Genomic DNA, 21412 nt, shown 5'->3' on the forward strand with positions numbered 1-21412 from the left:
ATACAGTTGTTGTTTAACCAGAGTTCTGAAACCCTAATTCCTTTAAAACTAGCTTCTCTAAAGAATAAAACTTAATATGTACAAGAGATTATCTTGATAGATAAGAGCAGATTAATGTTTTAAGAAATCTTTGTTACTTCAACACATACATGATTAAACTGTGGTTTACACCAGCTCACCAGGGAAAAACCTTAAATAGCTTTAACTAAATATACTAATTATATATAAAACCAACTTAGTTACACACTTTTTGAAATTTTGTTTTCACAACCCCTTTGCAATTTATTTTACAAGTTTTTACTTAACCACACAAAAGACTTTCTCATCCAAAAACATTTTCTCCTTTTATTTTCATGTTAAAACATATCTCCATTCCTAGAACCTCTTATACCTCTTTTCTAGCTATTGAGTCTTTTTTTTTTAATTTCACATTTTGAAACAATTCTTATAAAATTTCTGATGTTAGACAAATTACTCCACTTTAATAAGATGACATACTTTGTTTTTATGGTACTTTAATTAAAACCCAACTGAAACCTCTTACACTCTTTGTATATAAATTGCAACTGATTGAATCTCAACAACTTTGTTTTGGTGAAGACACAGACACAAAGCAATCTTAAATCTTTTCCATTTACCCATCTATGAAAACACACATAATGTTTAAATATAATACCTTATACAATTTAAGAAGTTAAGAGTACTCGATTTTATTTTTACAATTTAACTTTGTAAATTAATCAGATGTCTCCTTAACAAACACATTTATGAAGACTAATCCCATTGATGTTAAATCTAATTCATTTCTATGCTAAAAACCAAGATATCTGATAGGTGTAGTGAGCTGCACTAATTATCTCTTCCTTGTTGAAGAAAAAGACTACAAACAATGGATATTATATTCTAGACACTTTCTATAAAGCAACTCTCTATTAGGACTGATCACATAGGAAAACTTGGGAATTAGCAATTTTAAAGACGTCTTCACTCTCATCCCGTTTTTAAATTGAATCCCTTTTGTAAGTCACGTGAACTGAAGGTATTTGGATCCATTTCTCATTTAAGTTTTAATTTGTAAATGCTCATTTATTTATATGCCAATTTTGATTCCATGTGCATGATATATGGACACAAACACATGTAGACACAACAACACAATACACAAGTGTGCACACACACAACACAAAGACCTTGTGGCTTTTTGTAGGTAGATCTCCACTGTAATGTTACAGATGTTTATCAAAGCTGCTATTAGATTTTTGTCCAACATCACCATGTCTATGTCCTACTTAGGATCTTGTAAGAGGAAATTTTCCCAATGCATTTGAGAACTAACCCTTGAAAATTTTGGCCTCTGAACAAAAACAGTATAAAATTCTCTATAGTTAGATAAAATAAGACTGATCAGAAAAATTATTAATCTAGGTGCATAGAATCAAACGGGAATTTACACCAAAATCATTAGCTCAAAAATATAGAATAAAAAAAAAAAAACAAGAATTCTAAAAAAATAACATGGTCATTAATAACTCTAGTAAAGAAGTATACAGAACATCTTTTTTCAGATCAGAGTTTACGATTTGTTTCAGATTAGAGTGAGTTCAAATATTGAAAGAATGAGAGCCCTGAAATCCTTAGGTAAAGATTATAAAGGTAAAGAAGACTTGACCATTTCATCTTCCCTCTCTCTTCTACAGTATTTAAGGAGGAACTTGTCAAGAAAGTCACATACTAAGATAGCCAGTAGGTGGGATTTACAAGTGGTGCTATTTTTTTCTCCAGTCCCAGATCTGTCCCCTTGCAAGTCTCACAGTTCTCCACAATTTACATTTCAATGCAAGCCTTTGTGAGATAGAGAGATCTAACCAAAAGTAAGTGAGAGAAGCTGCTGTTTTGAACTAAGTCTCATGTCTAGAGCATTTTAGCCATTTTCTATTTTCCCAGTTGGTAATTAGTATAGATTTGGATGTAGAAAATTATGAGAAATCATCTTCCATTACTTTTGAGGATGAGGTTCTCCTCTGTAAAACAGGGAAACAAAAAAATTGAGTGAAAGAGGTAAGAATCCATAGGTATCTGCACCAAGGAACTGTCTCTGGTCAGGGGACATCTTCCCAATGTTGACTCTCTACCTCCCAGAGCCTCTGGCATCAGCAGTTTATACCCCTCCTTCCATGTATGACCTCTGGATATAACTGCTGTCTTAATAGTTTGGTATGACCCATGTGCTTTTTCATGGGTGTCCATGAAAAAAATACAAGACCCTGGATTATCCTCCCTTACCATGTGACTTGTGATTCCCTGGGAAAACATGTGACCATGTTTGAAATGAACCTTGATCTGTCTGTGTTGAGCCTCCCATTAGTTAATGAACTAATAATAATAGGGGTGGTGAATTTGACCTCACTTAAAATAGGGATCATAGCTGACTCTAATTAACAATTGGGCACAATTTGGACTTTTTAAACCAGTTCCAAGAAGTACAAAGAAACCTCAGATTATTTCCTTATTATTTACAGAACAGGTTGAGCTGTAGAACGGTATTAAAATTTATAGTTCCCTGGGATAGTCATGATTCTCTATCAAATAGAAAGTTGGTATTGAGACCATGTTTGGCAACAGTAGAACACTAGGGGAAAGACTGGAATAAAGAGTTTTTACTCGCTTTGGGCCAAAGTAATCATCAGAAGACTGTGGATATAAATCTTTTTTACCGTCAAAAATCTAGTGGGGCACATAGGACCAACAATGGGGAGAATCTCTGTAGACTTGTAAAGTCTATGAACAAATGAAACCCACACACTTCCCTGCGAACCATTCCATGTCCCTCTTAACCCTCCAGTCTGTACAGTTAGAATCTGATCTATAAGGGAAAGGGAATGCTCCAGAAGAGCAAGCAAGAGTGAGCGCTGTATGGTCCACCTGGAGGCAAGTGTCATTGGCCCTTTTGCTTAATGCCGCTTATTGATTGATCACCACAGGATGCCCAATTGGGGTACTCAGGAGAGGAGTTGGGAGAAGAAACCTTTAGGGTTCACCTGGGAGTGGCCCAGGTCAGAATCCAGCAGTTATTTCAACCATTTGTCCACCTCCATGCATCCAAAGGTAGACCAGGATTAGAGATATTGTGTACTTATGTCAAATGCTCCCTAAGCCTAGATAGGATAGTGGGAAATGGTTTTTGCAGAAACCAACATGCCTGAGCCACAGGACAGGTGATTCAGAATTGCCTAGGCTGGGAATCCTCTCATTCCTGTCTTGTAGAAGAGCAGCTTGCACTAACTCCATTTAATTAGCTGACAGGTGCACTTTATTGTCCTCCAGAATGAAAGAGATGGAAAGCTCCTTTACATGCACCTCAGAAAGATGTGGGGGGTGTGTGAAGGAGCTTATCTCAGTGGAAATCTTGGCGGGACCTCCAAATATGATGCAGGTGATGAGAATCAATCAGGGTCAAGTTCTGTTTCCCTAGATATGAAGATTGAACCCTTAAGAAACTTCGAGGCAGGCATAGAAAGAAAGTTTTACTTAAAGGATGGAACAGAGATAGACTTCTCCCAGAGGAAAGAAGGGGATCCCAGAGCTGGGTGTCCAAAGAATTGAGGGTGTCATGTCCCTTTTACACATTTTAGATTTCCTTTGTTTTCATGGCCTCTCTTCCCCCATCCTGTGTACATGACTGGTGACTATAAGGTGGCCAAAAGGTGGAGTGATCCAGACAGGAAGGGAGCAGCCCTGGAGGCATTCATTAACAACTCCTACTACTCACTGAAGGGAGGGACAATTCCATGTATGTAGGTCACCTTGGAAACAGGTTAAAGGAGAAGCGGGGGATAGACTTTGGAGCTATCAGCATTTTATTTTCTTGCTTCTAGAATCAGTCCCCATCTCTCCACTCGGATCAATTATTTATTACCTACACTGACTGGCTTTTTGTCCCCTAACCTCACTAGTACGAATTCTAAATATTTTCTTATGTCTCCTTTTATTCTGTAGTTACTTTGATTTCAGTGACAGTCTTTTACAACTTTTTATTACACAATTCAAGTCATATTCAATGGCCCATAAAAGGTGCTCCTTGCTTGTACCAATCCAAAATATTTTTTTCTTTCTCTTACCTTGACTATACTGTGTAGTCTATACCACACTTAGTTACACAATGTTCCTGCAATGCATATCAGCTTTTAATACTGGTTATCAGTTGATTCCGTCTTCAGTGAAAACTTAATTCTTCTTGTTCCAGTGAAAGTCTATTTCTCCTTATACTGAAATTTGTGAAAATAATAAACAACGATGCACATCATCCCTGCAATCATACCTTGGAAACTTGTGGTCGCTTACCCAGCGGTTTTCTTTTCTGTAACCTAACTACAAAACTACAAAGTATTTACTGGCAATTTTTCCATTTCAGAATCTTTATACTCTATTCTTCAAAATAAGTCTCCCCCCAACACCTTAAAACGTCATCTTTCCTGTTCTCCATGTCTCTGATACAGCTTCATCCTCTCCTTTCTCAGGAGTGGTATTAGCCATTCGAGTACTGATGTGCTGGATGCAAATGTTAAGACCCTTCCTGATTGCCTGAGGATGATTGGTGTTTGGGGTTGTCATATCATCACCCCTTTCATTAATATTCACTCTTATTAAAACTCTTTCTAAAAATGTCCCATTTCATAATGATGTTTCACCTGTTTTATTAGCCAAAAAATACCTTCCCCCAAATATTAAGAAATGCATTTTTACATTTTCCTTAGGAATATTCTGTAGTCACTGTCAAAGTTAATTTCACATTTTAGGAAATGAAGGTCCCAAATGAGAGTGCTCTTACTCTCCATGCATGAATATCCATATCTATGGCATGCTTCCTCAAGCTGGCAGAAGACAATACTATTTGGGTTTCATTACTGGGATTCCACTTGTACAATAATAAAGTGACAGTGACCTGGTTTTCTTGCAAAAAGAAAAAAAAAAAAAAACTAAGTTTCTTTTTATTTTTTTCAAATAATAATAAATAATTTGGAGAAAAGACAATGGGGAAAACAACCTATGAATCTAAAGTCAGTAAATAACATATATATTTTTATTTAATAACCAGGAGACTTCTTCAGATTATTCTGTTTTTATTTGAGTTCTCATCTTTATCAATCTGTAAGAAAATGTTTGCCTTTGAATATGAAAAGACTGCAAAACCTCAAGGACAAGGTTCATTTGCATGTTTGCTTGCCCAGTGCCTGAAACACAATAGGTTTAAAATGAATATTACAGAATAGTCTGGCATATCTCATTATCTGGTATATTAGCATGTTCCCAAGGAACAGCACTTCAAAAGGATGATAATAATTGCCAAACACTTTTGAGGATTGCTAGATTAAATACATATGAACAGGTTTTCTAAAGGAATTCTCAAAGTTCAGAATCCTTAAATACTTACTCTTTTAAAATTTTCTTTTTTATTTTTCCTGGTTCTAGGGACTGACCCCAGAGCAATTTACTACTGAGCTTCATAGTTGATCATTTTTACTTTATTTTGTTTTATTTTATTTATTTTTATTTTGAGACAAGGTCTTACTAATTTGCTCAAGCTGGCCTCGAACTTGTGATTTTTCTGCCTTCTGAATTGCTAGTATTACATATAGGCACCACAGTGCCCTGCCCCTTATCTCATGAATGAGCTTAGAATATATATTTCCCCCCAAAATGTAGATGCTGTGAGCTTTTACAAAATTAATAAATATTTGGGAATTGATATTTTAGACAAATTTTTGTAAACTTCAATCAGATTAAAATATTTCTAGAAAAGATTATATTAGTAATAAATATTTTGAGTACAGAAAATAACAAGGACTATTAATAAAAGAAATACCTTCTCTCTATTTTGTTTTTATTTGCAGTTAAATGCTGTCATTTTACTGATCCAAAAAACTTTTTCATTCTTACATAATACATTTAAAATGCACATGATTTCTGACCTACTAATACAACTTTTGGGAAATTTTTCCATATATGTATGTGTATATATATATATATATATATATATTTGTCCATGTGAAAAGTGGTGTGTATAGTTTCAGTTGAAACATTTTTCTTGTTAAGAAACATTAAAACCGACCTGAATACTCACAAATAAAAAATATTTGGCACAGAATAATAGTTTCATATAATGTAGTAACCTTTAATTTGAACTATTAGAACCAATAAATATATCCAAGAAAATTTTCATAGAAAAGAACAAATACAGGACATTGGATCCCATTGGGTGGAGCTAACCTGCCTGCCTGTTCCCCAAGCTGAGGTAGGACGCCATTGTGGAGTTAGCTGGCCTGCCTGACCCCCACATCGAGATCAGATACCATCCCTGAGCCTGCCTGCCTGCTCCCCTACTGCAGAGGGACACTGCACTTGCCTCGGTGCTGTCTCAGCGCACCCTAGCTGAGCCCCCCAGCTTCTTCGGAGGCTGGTGCAGGCATTTTGAATTATTCCTGAGGGTGTGGTCATCATCAATGGAAGGGCCACTCTTTTCCTGAGACACCTATAGGAGACTGGAGGCCCTTTGACAGGACTCAGGAATCAAGAAGTGGAGGTATTGAGAGACTTGGGACTAACTCAGAGCAGGCGGTGAGTCTCTTCCACTGGGCTAGACTCCCTGGATGGGTCAGTAGTCCCAGAATGTAGTGAACTTCGTGAAGTAGAGTTGCCCAGTGAGACTCCCCCGCTAGAGTTGTGAATCCAGACAACCGAGAGCATTGTAGAGGAGGATTGCCCAGTCAGAGGCTTCAGCACAGAGCAAGGGTCCCAGGCCTGGGTAGTAGGTTCAGTCCCCAGGGAATGTCATAGAGAAGGGCTGCTCAGAGAGAGAGTGTCCCTCGCAGGGCCAGGACCCTAGAAGAGGTGGTAGCCCCATGCCCTAGGGAACATCAAACAGGAGGGCTGTCCATCGAGAGTCTCAATCTCAGGGCCAGGCTCCCTGGCCCAGGAGATAAGTCTAGACCCCCAGGAACATCGCAGAAGAGGGCTGCCCAGCCTAGGTGGTAGTTCTGGAATGAAGGGAACTTCTCAGAGAAGAGCTGCCCAGTGAGACATCCCCACCCAGTGAATCTTCCCAGCCAGGCAAGACTTTTCCACCAGGGTGGTAGAACCAGAGACACAGGCCCAGACCAGCCATGACCCAGCCTGCAGTTTAGTCCTTCTTTTGACTGACTATCAGTCAACAAGTGGAGGTGGCTCTTCCCACCAGCAGGAAATATACCCCACCTGAAGGCCAACACCCCTAGAGGGGCAGCTTCCTTGTGTATCACTGCATTATCAAGTTCCTCCAAGACTTCAGGCTATTGAAGACTAGGAGGCAAGTTATTGGAAATCTACAGGGACACTATAAGTCAATAGAATTTCACTACTAGAGGGGCTAGATATCTGACCAATATGAGAAAGCAAGAGAAGAAAATGTCCCAAACAAACCTAGATGCTACATCAATAAAATCCAATGACAGCATGGCAGAAGAAATGTCAGAAAGTGAGTTCAGAATGTATATAATTAAAATTATCAGAGAAGCAAACCATGACATGAAAGAACAAATGCAGGCTTTGAATGATTGCACCACTCAACAGTTAAAAGAGCAAATACAGGAAGCAAAAGATCATTCAATAAAGAATTAGAGATACTGAAAAAAAAAAAGACAGAAATTCTTGAAATGAAGGAAACAATAAACCAAGTTCAAAACTCCATAGAAAGCATAACCAATAGGATAGAACACCTGGAAGACAGAACCTCAGACACTGAAGAAAAAATATTTAACCTTGAAAACAAAGTTGACCAAACATGAAGACAGTAAAAATCATGAACAGAATCTACAATATTTATGGAATAACATGAAAAGGTCAAATTTAAGAAGTACTGGGATTGAGGAAGGCTTAGAGAAACAAACAAAAGGAATGAATAATCTATTCAATGAAATAATATCAGAAAATTTCCCATATCTGAAGAATGGGATGAAAAATCAAGTACAAGAGACTTATAGGACCCCAAATATACAAAATTACAAAAAATTACAATAGTCCCACACCAAGGCACATTATAATGAAAACAACTAACATACAAAATTACAAAATTACAAAAAAAAAATTCTTTATAGACAGAATATTAAAAGCTGCAAGAGAAAAGAATCAAATTACTTTCAGGAGGAAACCAATATGGATATCAGCAGATCTTTCAACCCAGACCCTAAAAGCTAGAAGGGCCTGGAACGACATTTTTCAAGCCCTGAAAGAAAATGGATGCCAACCAATAATCTTATACCCAGCGAAACTTACCTTCACATTTCACGATGAAATCAAATCTTTCCATGATAAACAAAAGCTAAAAAGAATTTACAAATAGAAAGCTGGCACTACAGAATATTCTCAGCAAAATATTCCATGAGCAAGAGATGAAATACAATGATGTATATCAGCAAAGGGAGGAACTACCCTAAAGGAATAGCCAAATAAAGGAGAAACCAAGTCATGTCAAAAAACAAAAATGAGGCAAATAACCGGGAATACAAATCATATCACAATAATAACCCTGAATGTAAATGGCCTGAACTCATCAATCAAAAGACACAGACTAGCAGATTGGATTAAAAAGAAAGATCCAACAATTTGCTGCCTGAAAGAGACCCATCTCATAGAAAGAGATACCCACAGACTAAAGGTGAAAGGATGGGAAAAACATACCATGCACATGGACTCAGCAAAAAAGTTGGAGTATTCATCCTCATATCAGATAATGTGGACTTCAAGGCAAAGCTAGTCAGAAGGGATAAAGAAGGACATTTCATACAGCTTAAGGGAAGCATAAATCAGCAAGACATAACAACCATAAATATCTATGCCCCAAACAGTGGCTCATCCATGTACGTCAAACAAATCCTTCTCAATTCCAGAAATCAAATAGACCACAACATGATAATACCAGGTGATTTTAACACACCTCTCACCACTGTACAGATCTTCCAAATAAAAATTGAAAAAGAAACCATAGATCTCAATAACACAATCAATAATTTAAACTTAATGGACATAAATAGAATATACCATCCAACAAAGAGCGAATACACTTTCTTCTCAGCAGCACATGGATCCTTCTCTAAAATAGACCATATTCTATGCCATAAAGCTAATGTTAGCAAATATAAGAAGATAGAGATACTACCTTGTATTCTATCAGATCATAATGGATTAAAATTAGAAATAATGACAGAATAAAAAACAGAAACTACTCCAACAACTGGAGATTAAATAATATGCTATTGTATGATGAATGGATAACAGAAGACATCAGGAGGGAAATAAAAAAATTCTTAGAAGTAAATGAGAACAAAGATGCATCATATCAAAATCTCTGGGACACTAAGAAAGCAGTACTTAGAGGAAAATTTATTTCATGGAGTGCATTCAATAAAAGAAGAAAAAATCAACAAATAAATGACCTAACACTACAGCTCAACGCCCTAGGAAAAGAAGAACAGAGTAATACCAAAAGTAGTAGAAGGCAGGAAATAGTTGAAATCAACGAAAGTGAAACAAAAGAAACAATTGAAAAAATTGACAAAATAAATAGTTGGTTCTTTGAAAAAAATAAACAAAATTGATAAACCCTTAGCCACACTAACAAAGAGAAGGAGAGAGAAAACACAAATTACTAAAATTCGGAATGAACAATGAAATATCACGACAGACATGAGTGAAATACAAAACATAATTAGAAACTATTTTGAAAATCTTTACTCCAACAATATAGAAAATTTCAAAGACATCAACAGGTTTCTAGAGACATATGAATTACCTCAACTGAACCAGGAGGACATACACAATTTAAATAGATCTATTTCAAGTAATGAAATAGAAGAAGTCATCAAAAGCCTACCAACAAAGAAAAGTCCGGAACCAGATGGGTTCTCAGCCAAGTTCTACAAAACCTTTAAAGAAGAGCTCATTGCAATACTTCTCAAAGTAGTCCATAAAATAGAAGAGGAAGGAACCGTCTCAAACTCATTCTATGAAGCCAATATCACCCTGATAGTAAACCAGACAGAGACACATTGAGGAAAGAATTTCAGAACAATATCCTTAATGAACATTCATGCAAAAATTCTCAACAAAATCTTAGCAAATTGCATACAAAAAATATATTAAAAAGATAGTACACCATGATCAAGTGTGTTTTATTCCAGGGATGCAAGGTTGGTTCAACATCCGAAAATCAATAAAGGTAATTACCATACCAACAGACTGAAAGTCAAGAATCACATGATTATTTTGGTAGATGCAGAAAAAGCACTTGATAAAATACAGCATCCCTTTATGCTCAAAATACCAGAAAAAATAGGGATAGTGGGAACATTCCTTAACATTGTAAAGGCTATCTATGCTAAGCCCATGGGCCAATATCATTCTAAATGGCAAAAAACTAAAAGCATTCCCCCTAAACCTGGAATAAGGCAGGGATATCCTCGTTCACCATTACTATTCAACATTGTCCTTGAAATTCTAGCCAGAGCAATTAGACAGACCAGAGAAATTAAAGGGATACGAATAGGAAAAGAAGAACTCAAACTATCCCTATTTGCTGATGACAAGATTAAATATTTAGAGGAACCTGGAAATTCCACCAGAAAACTTTTAGAACTCATAAGTGAATTCAGTAAAGTAGCAGGATATAAGATCAATGCTAATAAATCCAGTGCTTTTTTATTCATAAGGAATGAATCCTCAGAAATAGAAGTTAGGAAAACCACCCCATTCACAATAGCCTCGAAGAAAATAAAATACTTGGGAACCAATCTAACTAAAGAGGTGAATTCTCTTTAGTGTAGCTCTACAATGAGAACGACAGAACACTAAAGAAAAAATTAATGAAAACCTTAGAAGATGGAAATATCTCCCATGTTCTTGGATAGGCAGAATTAATATTTTCAAAATGGCCATACTACCTAAAGTGCTATACAGATTCAATGCAATTCCAATTAAAATCCCAATTACGTACTTCACAGAAATAGAGGAAGCAATCATGAAATTCATCTGGAAGAATAAGAAACCCAGATTGGCTAAAGTAACCCTTAGCAGGAAGAGTGAAGCAGGGGGTATTGCAATACCAAAACTTCAACTATACTACAAAGCAGTAGTAACAAAAATGGCATGGTATTGGTACCAAAATAGAAAGGTAGATCAATGGTACAGAATAGAGGACATGGACACAAACCCAAATAAATACAATTTTCTCATACTAGACAAAGATTCCAAAATATGCAGTGGAGAAAAGATAGCCTCTTCAACAAATGGTGCTGGGAAAACTGGAAATCCATATGCAGCAGAATGAAACTAAACCCCTATCTCTCACCCTGCACAAAACTCAACTCAAAATGGATCAAGGACCTTCAAATCAGACCAGAGACCCTGCATCTTATAGAAGAAAAAGTAGGTCTAAGTGTTCAACATGTTGGCTTAGGATCAGACATCCTTAACAGGATTCCCATAGCACAAGAAATAAAAGCAAGAATAAATAACTGGGATAAATTCAAACTAAAAAGCTTTTTCTCAGCAAAGGAAACTATCAGCAATGTGAATAAAGAGCCTACAGAGTGGGAGAAAATCTTTGCCACTCATACTTCAGATACAGCACTAATTTCCAGAATATATAAAGAACTCAAAAAACTCTATACTGAGAATACAAATAATCCAATCAACAAATGGGCTAAGGAAATGAACGGACACTTCACAGAAGAAGATCTACAAACAATCAACAGATATATGAAAAAGTATTCAACAACTCTAGTAATAAGCAAAATGCAAATCAAAACTACCCTAAGATTCCATCTCACCCCAATTAGAATGGCGATTATCAAGAATACAAGCATCAATAGGTGTTGGAGAGGATGTGGGGAAAGAGGTACACTTATACATTGCTGGTGGGGCTGCAAATTAGTGCAGCCACTCACTCTGGAAAGCAGCGTGGAGATTCCTTAGAAAACTTGAAATGGAACCACCATTTGACCCAGCTATCCCACTCCTTGGCCTATACCCAAAGGACATAAAATCATCATACTACAGAGATACAGCCACATCAATGTTCATAGCTGTTCAATTCATGATAGCCAGATTGTGGAACCAACTAGATGCCCCTCAATTGACGAATGGATAAAGAAACTTTGGTATATATATACAATAGAATATTACTCAGCTGTAAAGAATAATAAAATTATGGCATTTGCAGGCAAATGGATGAAATTGGAGAATATCATGCTAAGTGAGATAAGCCAATCTCAAAAAGCCAAAGGAGGAATGATCTCGCTGATAAGTGGATGATGATACATAATGGGTGGTGAGAAGGGGGCAAGAATGGAGGAAGGAAGGACTGTATAGAGGAAAAAGAGGGGTGGGAGGGGTGGGAGGGGTGGGAGGAAGGGAAAAAATAGCAGAATGTGTGTCAAAAATTATTACCCTATGTAAATGTATGATTATACAAATGGTATGCCTCTACTTCATGTACAGAGAAACAAGATGTATCTGATTTGTTTACAATAAATAAAAAGAACAAATTGAAAGTTCAGTTGTGGTTCTATAATGTATGGTGAAGTATCTGATATGTAAATTAAGAAATCAATTCAATTTGCTATTGCAACAAAAATAAAGTAATAATATAGATGAGATCATATACTGAAAAAACTGATAAAGTGTGTTGTATGCTAAAAACTATAAAATATTGATCAAAGAAATTAAACAAGGCATAACTAATGTAAAATATCCATGTTCTTGGTTTACAAGTGTTAGTATTGATAAAATACCTGTAATACTCAAAGTAATGCATAGATTTAATGCAGTTCTTATCAAAATTGCATTGCATTGAATAGAAATTTTTTAAAAATCTAAAATTCACATGGAGCCTCTTTTAGTCAGCTTTTTCACTGCTATGACTAAAAGGAACCAACCAGAAAAATTGTAAAGGATAAAAAGATTATTTAAAGGCTCACAATTTCAGAGGTCTTGGTTCATAAATAGTCAGCTCCATTCCTTGGGGACTCCAGGTGAGGTTGTACATCTTGATAGAAGAGAATGACAGAAGGAAGCAGCTCACATGTTGATCAAGAAGCAGAAAGACAGAGACTCCACCCTGTAGTTAAAAAATATATACCCATAACCATGCCCCCAGTAAACCACTTCCTCCAGCCACACCCTAGCAGCTTCCAGGTACCACTGGGTTAATCCCATCAGGGATTAATTCATTTATTAGGTCAATGCTATAATCCAATCATTTCTCCACCAAACCTTCTTGCATTGTCTCACACATGATCTTTTGGGGGACACCTCATATCCAAGCCATAACATTCTGACCCTGGCCCCCAAAAGCTTGCACTCATCTGACAATGCAAAATACATTAGTCCAAGAGTCCCCATAGTCTCAATAGTTTCAAGATTGCTCAAAGCTCAAGTCCAAAGTCTTCTCTGAGGTTGAAGGCAATATAGAATTGTGAGTGCCTATAAAATTAAAAGCAATTTACAAGTATCCAATATATAATGGTACAGAGTAAGCATTTCCATTCACAAAATTAGGGGCATAGAAAGAAGGGATAGGACACAAGCAAGACCGAAATCCCGCTGGGCAAACAAGTCCTGTATCTGTGTCCGGTATCTAGGGCACATGGCATGGTGATGTTTTGTCCAATGGGTTTCTGTAGCTCTGCCCCCATAGCTTTTTTTTGTTGTTGTTTTTGTTGTTGCAGTCCAAGTTGCCTTTCTGTTGGTATGTCTCTGCTAAATTCCTACAGCTTTTCTAGAATGATGTACCACATTACTGGCATTTCTTAATCATGGAGTTCTCCACTGCAGCTTGACTTCCTCCTCACATCCCAATGCTTCACCCTCTCTGGGGCTGCCCACAGGGTCTTTGACCCTGCTGTACTTTGAATGGCCTCCCAGGCCTTCTTTTGATATCTTGATGGAAGCCTCCATAACCTCCTAACTCCAGCATTCTGCATTCCTGTAGAATCAGCACCATATGGTTGATGTCAATGTCTACCACCCTCCTGAACAGAAGTTAAGCCTCCAAAGACCCTGGCTGCAGCAACCTCTGAATGTCTGAGTGGATGAGCATGTTGAAAAACTTCCTAGGTCCCCTTGATCAAGAAGAATCCCTCACTGGTATCTTCTAAAGATAAATTTTTACTTTTACTCCCTTGAGCCTGAGATGGGTGTGAGCTTAACAGTTCCTGAGATGCCCCCAAGTCATCTTTCTTATTATGTCTGGGCAGTCTTCAGGATTTCTTTAGTTTCAGTAGTGTCTTTAACAACTGCAACTTCCCTAACCACAGTATTACTTATACCTTTCAAATCTAAGGTTTTCAAATCTTTATGCTCTGCTTTCTGCTCCTGAAAAATCAAAATAAACTTGGCTAAAAGCTGCCAGCAATAACCATGACACTCTCTGAATGCTAAGCTGCCTAGGCATTTCTTTCACCAGATTAAGAAATCCATTGCTTTTAAAATCATTTTCACAGAAAGTTTCAGGAAACCAGCATAATGAGGACAACTTCTTAGCCAGAATATAACAAGAATGGCCTCTAATCCAAAGGAGTCCTCCTTTGAAACCTCTTGAGCCCTTTCTTCCCTGTCCACAGTCCTTTTGGCATTCTGATCTTCTGAATTCCCACAACAATTATCCATTAAGCTCTGCTTACAACAATCTAAAATATTTCCAGTGTGCCTGATAATCATCTCAACATTCCTCCCACCAATTCCCAAAAGCTCAAAATTTTTCTGAACCTCATGGTCAGGTTATTAACAGCAACAACCCCACTTCTTGGTACCAATTTCTGTTTTAGTCAGCTTTTAAACTGCTGTGGCAAAAGGACCCACCCAGCAGAATTGTAGATGATGAAAGGTTTATTTGAGGGCTCACAACTTTAGAGGTCTTAGTCCATAGAAGGCTGCCTCCATTCCTCGGTACTGAAGGTGAGGCAGAACATCATGGTGGAACAGTGTGGTGGAGGGAAATGGTTTATATGATGATCAGGAAGCAGAGAGAGATATCTCCACTTGCCAGATACAAATATATGCCCCAAATTCATGCCCCCAATGCCCCACCTCCTCCAGCCACACCCCAACTGCCTTCAGGTACCCCTTAATTAATCCCATCAGTTGGTTAATTTACTGATTGGGTTAAGACTCTCAAAATCCACTCATTTTCCCCCAAACCTTCTTGCATTTTCTCACATATGAGCTTTTGGAGGACACCACATCTAACCATAACAGAGACAAACAAGACCAAAAATAACCAATCAAGGCTAAGAAAGAATAAAGCTGTAGGTCTCATAATTCCTAGTTCAAAATATATTACAAAACTAAACATCTGGGCAGTGGTGCATGCCTATAATTCCAGTGATTCAGGAGGCTAAGAAGGAGGATTACATATTTGAGATCAGCTTCAGCAATTATTGAGTCCTTGAACAACTTAGTGAGACTCAACCTCAAAATATTAAAAAATAAAGAGGGGATGCTGGGGATGTGACTCAGTGGTGAAGAGCCCATGGGTGTCATCCCCAGTACCAAAACAAGCAAACAAACAACCAAACAAAACAGCAAAATTAAATGAGTAAGGTAAATATTAAAGATCTTCCCATCCATGTGTCTGCAGTGATCTTTGCACATCCTTGATGGAACACCTAAAGAATGCTGGATTCACTGGTGAGTTTGGCTCACTCATGAGAACTCAGAGTCATTCACTTATCTCAAGGCAAACACTCCCTCCCTTCCAGGATCTGGCCAGTTCTTGGGGGATGAAGTGTCCTTGAGGGGATCACTAAGTCATGAAGGTTGTTAGAAATGAGCTTTCTTTGTTCTAACTTGCATTTAAGGTGCACCTCTGGAAATAAGATTTTGAAGTCACACCTCTAGATAGGACCCTCCACTTGGGAATTCCTAGTCCTGACCCAGAAAAGCTACCACAGGACCCCTCAGCTGCATGACTTCAGTTATTGGTGTTTCCCCCATCTCATGATGCATTTTCTTCTCTTTCTCTCTTGCCTATCACTTTGACTTTTGGTCTTGCTTCCATATTATTACTAAAATAAATGCTATCTTTTATAAAGAGAGTATCTTTATTGTCTACTGGGTCTGACCTGGAAAATTCAGCAGCTGTATACATATGGCTTTAACTTTATAAATACAAACAAACAATGATACCACTAATTAAACCACTAAAGTAATCAAAACAATAAAGACTTGCATAATGATAAATGTATGAACCAATAAAGTGTAACAGACCAGAAGTAAACATATATAGTCAACTGATCTTTGACAAGGAACCAAGAGTACACAATGGGGAGAGTATCATCAATATGTGATTTTGTAAAAATTGTATATACACTTGAAAAAAATGGAGTTGGACTCTTATCTTACATCAAATCCACAAATCAAATCAAAATGGATTAAGACTTAAATATAAGACCCTAGGTTGTAAAACTCCTAAAAGTTTATACAGGGGAAAACTTTCATGACATTTGTCTTGGCAATGATTTCATGAATACGATGCCAAAAGCAAAGAAAACAAAAATAAAGATAAATATGTGAACTAAGCCAACTGAAATGCTTGGCACAGCTAAGGGAGCAATCAACACACTGAAAAGGCTACCTGAGCATTGGGAGGAAATATTTGCACACCATGTTTATGAGAAGGGATTAATGTCTGAATTGTACACAAACTCCTACAACTTAATTTCAAAAGCAAACAAGCAAATAAAAAAACCAAACAGTTTGATTAATAAAATGGGCAAAGAGCCTGAATAGACATTTTTCATAAGAAAACATAGAAATGATCAAAACATCTATGAAAATATAATCTGTATCAATAATTAAAAGGGAAATGCAAATCAAAACCATAATTGTCAAAATGACTCTTATCAAAAATTAAACAAAACAAAACACAACTAATATTGATGAGGATGTGGCAATATTGGGATATTGGAATATTTGCACACTGCTTGTGGGTTCACCTACTATCAAAAATACTACAGTGTTTACAGTTTATATTCAAAAATTAAATTTAAAGCATCATAAAATCTAAAAGTCCTATTTCTAGGTATTTATCCAAAAGAATTGGCAAAAGGATCTTGAAGAAATAGCACTCCTATGTTCACCAAGCACTGTTCACAATAGCCAAGATGTGAAATAATCTAAAGTCTATTGACAGATGAATTAATGCAGAAAATGGGATATATATATACATATATATGTATACACACACACACACACACACACACACACATTCACATAGGTAGCTATCCTTTGAAAAGCAAGCAACTCTGAAATATGTGATAACATGGATGGACACTGAGGATATTATGCTAATTGAAATATGCCAGTCACAGAAAGAGAAATGCTATATGATTCCACTTAGATGAAGTATCTGAAGTAATCAAATTCATAATGTCCAATGGTGCATCAGAGGTTGCCAGAGATTTCTCATAGGGTCAAATGAAAAAAAGTTCTATCAGTGGTCATATATTTTTAGTTGAGAAACATAAGCTCTAGAAATCTGCTATAAAACATTGCACAAAGAATATCAACAAAAATGTACCATACATTTGACATTTTTTGTTAAAAGTTTAAATCTTCTGATAAATGATTTTATTGCAAAAAATTGAATTAAAATTTAAAAATTAACAAATATCTAAATCAATATTTTGCCAAAGAAGTAGATAAATGGCCAATAAATACATGAAAAATATGTTTAACATCATTAGTCAACAATCATACAAAAATCAAAGCCACATGAGAAACTACTCCATACCCACTAGGATGGTTATAATAAAAATGGCAATGTTTACAAGAGTTGTTGGGGATTAGGAGAAAATGGATCCTTGAGTACTGCTGGTGGAAATGTAAAATGGTATAGACATTTTGGAAGACTATCTTGCAATTCCTCAAAAAGTTAGACAGAGTTACTGCATGATTCATTGATTTCACTCAGGTTCATACCTGAGTAACAAGAACATATGTTCACACCAGAACTAAATGAATGTTTAAAGAAACATTATATATAATAGTAAAACGGTTGAAATAATTCAAATAGCTATCAATTGAATGGATAAAATATAGTATATTTCTACAATGGAATTTTATTCAGTAATAACAGAGAAATAAAATATTATTAGGTTCTACAACATGGATGAACCTGAAAAACATGGTATAACATGGACAAACCAGTCCAGTCATGACGTAAATCCCTTTATATGAAATGTTCAGAACTAACAACTTTCTAAGGACACATGAATAAACTAGCAATTGCCCAGAGCAGATGAATGTGAGGAGTCAGAGTGTAGTTGGGGGTCGTTGGAAGAAATGCAGGATTTCTTTGGGGCAATGACAACTTAGTTGTTGAGATAAAGGTACAATTGTGAGATACTTTTTAAAATGCACAGAATTGTGCATTTTAATGGGTAAACTGCAAAATATACAAATCACAACGTTTTGATTCTGCTTTAAACAGAGACCACTACTATAAGTTTTAAGTATACATTCATCAGAGTGCATATCATGTTTAAAAGCTGGCCTTTCCCATTATTTTTAAGAAAATAGCTTGTTAGTATATAGTTGTACACACAGCTTGTAATTGGTATAACTGATTCATTTAATTCAAGATTTTCATCAAATGACTAATGTCACCCTAGCAGTGAAGTCATCCGAATTATTCTATGGAGTATAAAACCTCAGACTCTCTGTTCATTGATCCTACTTTAATTTACTTCACAGTATGTATTTTTGCAATATATACATTAATTTATTAACTAATTTCATTAAATTGTAATTTTATGCTTATTTCTGTTGATTATCTAGAATTTTCCTTTTAACATAATAAATATTAAAGATATATATTCGTTGAGTGAATACATGAAAAACTGCTGGTAAATTAGACCATAAATGAGGCTCACCTCAGGTAATATAAATTATCTCACACTACAAATTCTTTCATGATTCATTTATCTCTGTAATTTTCTTTGTCTTGAATGCACTCCTGTTGAAAATTTTACCTCTGAATTTTACAGTCCTTGAGATTTATATCCAAAATTTGTTATTACAAATTCATATTACCTCTTTCTTCTATTAACACTCAAAATGCAGTTCTATAAATGCATCTCTGTTAAAGTATGTATATTCAGGTTTATACTGCAGCTCCCCCCACCTTTGGTTTCAAGGACATTGAAATTATAGACACCTTGCAGGCGAACATTGTGTTTTATGCACCTGAAAATTGCCATAGTGTTTGTCACAGGAGCATGACTATAGTTTTTACATTGAATGGGATTGATCATGTCACAAAATACAACTTCTTTTCTCATGTTTCCCATTAAGACCTGTAACTCCTACTCCACTGAAACATGTACCCTATAAAGATAGAGAAAGCTTGTTTTCAATTGTCTACAAACATTTCACATATCAGGAGAATTATATTTTAACAATTTATCTAATTAATTTATCTTAATCCAGAGGATAATGAAACTGTTTTTCTTTACAGTCTCCACTGGAGAGTCAAATGGTAATAGCCTGAACTTGGTCCCTACATTAGGCCTCAAGGTGCCTGGGAGACTGGGATATTATTTCTTTAAGAATTTACATACCAAAAGGAATGAAGCCCAGAAATTGAAAACAGCAGCAGATCAGAAAAAGGAAGGAGTAGGGGTTTTCTGGTACCTGGCAAGGATCTTGAAGGAGATCCTTTCAGGAACAGGAGATATAGATGCCTTTTTCTTCTTGTAGCAAAGAAAAAACTCACTTTCCACATCCCTTGCCTCTGATTATCTGGATGCTCCTGTAAGAAACGTTTCCATCAACTTGCATGTTGTCACATTAAAGATAAGCATTCAGAGAGTACCCGATCTCTGACAGAGAAAACATCATGTGCCATTTAGAATAAAATAAGGAAAGATGAATATTGAAAGCTCAATACCATCCAAATAGGATATAAATCAGTTTTACTTCAAATTCTGCTGAACAGAATTAACATAGGGCTATATAAGTCTTTTCCTAGTTTACTTGAATGACCTGCTCTTTTACTTTATCAGGTTTTTTTATGATCCATTTTTGTTTGTTTCTCTTTTACAATGTATTTATCAATAGGACTCATTTATTTTCCTATTAGTTAACTATGTACTTAAAGCAGTGTTATTAGGGAGACACAAGTAGGAAAAATGAACAATCACTGAGTAGACTTTTGAAAACAAGGTGTCGTATGTATGCTATACAATACAAATCATCATGTGGTCATATTTTACAAAATTAAAATAGGATGCAACTAAAAATAAAATACTGATCCAGGTAATACTCTGTTGATCTCAGAGCATATAAAGCAGTGTGACAATGAATACAATCATGAAATGATTCCATTAAATGTTTTAATCACATCCCTCCCTGACTATTGCCATTAAGTCCTTTATTGTGTTAAGTTCGTACTCTCTGAACCTCAAGGGATCCAAAATGTTGTTGAAAAAAATAGCTCTCTAATTCTAGAGCATGGAATCACAAATTCTTTTGTTTATGTCCTTTGATTAATTCAGTGAAAGAAGCAGAAAAAGTTTCCTCATTATATGACTTCAAGAAGTAACATATTCACAGGGAAATTGAATATGAGGGTGAGGTACAAAAGACAGTGAGAATAGAGGACTCATAACATTTAGGAATGAAAAGAACAAATATAAACAATTAAAGGGAGGAAAGAAATGAAAATGTACAGATTATGAGAGACAGTTGTGTGCAGACTTCTATATAAAAAAGAAGTTGAAAGGAAACTTCAATGTGAAAAGATAAAGGTGGCATATTGTCTTGTTCAGCATATTCTATTATACCAAAACTTGAGGTTTGAAAAATAATAACTTATAAGAAAAACTGAGGAGATACCTAGAATAAATGCAAGTTAAGCTATTTAATGTATAATTGTAAAAGACTCATCTGTATTTGTGAGCCTCAGTTTAGCAGTCTGCAGTATTACAAAAATATTTGGCATAATCAGATAATTGTCTTTGCCTTTTGATTTTTGAAACAAAGAGGATAACATTGAACTTTGGTCTATCATTAAAGCAATAGAAGTCTTTAATAGTCTTTCAAGTTCATATGGCATTTACTTTTCAAGATTTTAATTGCTATATGGCTACAAGAGATGTAATACAATTATAAATTTTTGTCTTGTGTTCAATAATACTTCATTCTAATTCCGTTCTTAGTATAAAAAATGAAAACTGATGTTATATATTATTTTATTGGTATGACCAAAATGCCTAATAAGAACAATATAGAAGAAGAAAAGTTTATTTGGGACTCATAGTTTCAGAAGTCTTTGTCCCTAGGTAGTCTACTCACTAGCTCTGGGTCCAAGAAGGAGCACCAC

Source organism: Sciurus carolinensis, chromosome 10, assembly GCF_902686445.1.
Source record: "Sciurus carolinensis chromosome 10, mSciCar1.2, whole genome shotgun sequence".
In the NCBI taxonomy this organism is placed as follows: Eukaryota; Metazoa; Chordata; class Mammalia; order Rodentia; family Sciuridae; genus Sciurus; species Sciurus carolinensis.